Source organism: Ursus maritimus, unplaced genomic scaffold (assembly GCF_017311325.1).
Source record: "Ursus maritimus isolate PB19 unplaced genomic scaffold, ASM1731132v1 scaffold_33, whole genome shotgun sequence".
Taxonomy (NCBI): Eukaryota; Metazoa; Chordata; class Mammalia; order Carnivora; family Ursidae; genus Ursus; species Ursus maritimus.
Window position 1 is genome coordinate 3974865 of NW_024425897.1, and position 2733 is coordinate 3977597.

The window sequence follows — 2733 nt, forward strand, 5'->3', positions numbered from 1 at the left end:
ATCAGGAACACGACAAGGATGCTCACTCTCATCACTATTGTTCAATATGGTACCAGAAGTCCTAGCAACAACAATCAGATAACAAAAAGAACTAAAAGGCATTTAAATTGCCAAAGAGAAGTCAAACTCTCTCTCTTTGCAGAAGTCACGATACTTTGTGTGGAAAACCAAAAAAACTCCACACCCAAATGACTAGAACTCATACAGCAATTTAATAATGTGGCAGGTTACAAAGTCAATGCACGGAAATCGGTTGCTTTCCTATACACTAACAATGTCACTGTAGAAGAAAAAATTAGGGTATCAATTCCATTTACAATAGAACCAAACACCATAGGATACTGTGGAATAAACCTACCCAAAGAGGTAAAGGATCTATACTCTAGAAAATACAGAACACTTATGAAAGAAATTGAACACACAAAAGGATGGAAAGACATTCCGTGCTCCTGAATCAGAAGAATAAATATTGTTATAATGTCTATGCTGTCCAGAGCAATCGATACTGTCAACACCATCCTGATCAAAATACCAATGCCATTTTTCAAAGTGCTGGAACAAAGTATTCCAAAGTTCATGTGCAACCAGAAAAGACCCCAAATTGCCAAGGAAATGTTGAGACAGAAAAACAAAGCTGGGGGCATCATGTTGCCTCATTTCAAGCTATACTACAAATCTGTGATCACCAAGACAGCATAGTACTGGCACAAAAACAAACACATAGATCAATGGAACAGAATAGAGAGCCCAGATATGGACCCTCAAATCTATGGTCAACTAACCTTTGACAAAACAGGAAAAAAACATCCAATGAAAGAAGGCAGTCTCTTCAATAAATGTTGCTGGGAAAATTGGACAGCTATATACAGAAGAATGAAACTCGACCATTCTCTTACACCTTACACAAAGATAAAGTATAAATGGAAGAAAGACCTCAATGTGAGACAGGATTCCATCAAAATCCTAGAGGAGAACATAGGCAGTAACTTCTTTGACATTGGCCACAGCAACTTCTTTCAAGACACATCTCCAAAGGCAAGGGGGAAAAAAAGCAAAAATGAACTTTTGGGACTTCATCAAGGTAAAAATCTTCTGCAAAGCGAAGGAAACAGTCAACAACACTAAGATGCAATCCACGGAATAGAGAAGATATGTGCAAATGACACTACAGATAAAGAGCTGGTATCCAACATCTATGAAGAACTTCTCAAACTCAACATTCAAGAAAGAAATAATCAAGTCAAAAAATGTGCAGAAGACATGAACAGACAATTCTCCAAAAAAGACATACAAATGGCTAACAGACGCATGAAGAAATGTTCGACATCATTAGCCATCAGGGAACTTCAAATCAAAACCAAATTGAGATTCCACCTTCACCAGTTATAATGGCAAAAATTGATAGGCCAAGAAACAACAAACGTCAGAGAGGATGTGGAGAAAGGGGAACCCTCTTACACTGTTGGTGGGAATGCAAGTTGGTACAGCTACTTTGGAAAACAACATGGAGGTTCCTCAAAAAGTTAAAAATAGAGATATACTATGACCCAGCAATTGCACTACTGGGTATTTACTCCAATGATACAGATGTAGTGAAAAGAAAGGTCACGTGCACCCCAATGTTCCATAGCAGCAATGTCCAGAATAGGCAAACTGTGGAAGGAGCTGAGACACCCTTCAAGAGATGAATGGATAAAGAAGATGTGGTTCATATATATAATTTAATATTACTCAGCCACCAGAAAGAATGGATACGCACCTTTTGCATCAACATGGATGGAAATAGAGGAGATTATGCTAAGTGATATATGTCAAGCAGAGAAAGACAATTACGATATGTTTTCACTTATTTGTGGAACATAAGGAATATCATGGAGGACATTAGGAAAGGGAAGAGGAAAATGAAGGGGTTGGCAATCAGAGGTGGAGACAAACCATGAGAGACTATGAACTCCAGGAAACAAACTGAGGGTTTTAGAGGGGAGGGCGGTGGGGAGTTTGGTTGCCCCAGTGACGGGTATTAAGGAGGGCATATATTGCATGAAGCACTGGGTGTTGTATGCAAACAATGAATCATGGAACACTACATCAAAAACTAATGGTGACTAACATTACATAATGGTAACATTACATGTATGGTGATTAACATTACATAATAAAAAAATTTTTTAAAAAAGGAAGAAAAGAACCAGAGACAGTGTCTTCTGCCACAGAACTAATGGATATGGCTATAAGCAACATGTCAGGGACAGAATTCAGGATAACAATTATAAAGTCAACAGCGAGTCTTGAAATAAGCCTGAGTGACAATATAGGATTTCTGAGGGCAGAAATGAGATCTAATCAGGCTGAACATAAAAAGGCTATGAATGTAATGCAGTCTAGACTGGATATTCTAACAGCCAGGGTAAATGAGGCAGAAGAACAGATTAATGTCATAGAAGATATGCTGATAGAAAGGAAGGAAAATGAAGAAAAAAGGTATAAACAGCTACTGGCACATGAGATTAGAATTAGAGGGAAAACAATGCCATGAAACACTCCAATGTCAGAATTATTGGGATCCCCGAGGGGCTGGAGAGAGAGAGAGAGGACCAGAAGGTATATTTGAGCAAATCATAGCTGATAACTTTCCTAATCTGGGGAAGGAAGCAAGAATTCAAGTCCAAGAGGCAGAGAGGATCCCTCTCAAAATCAATAAAACTAGGGCAACACCCTGACATGTAATAGCGA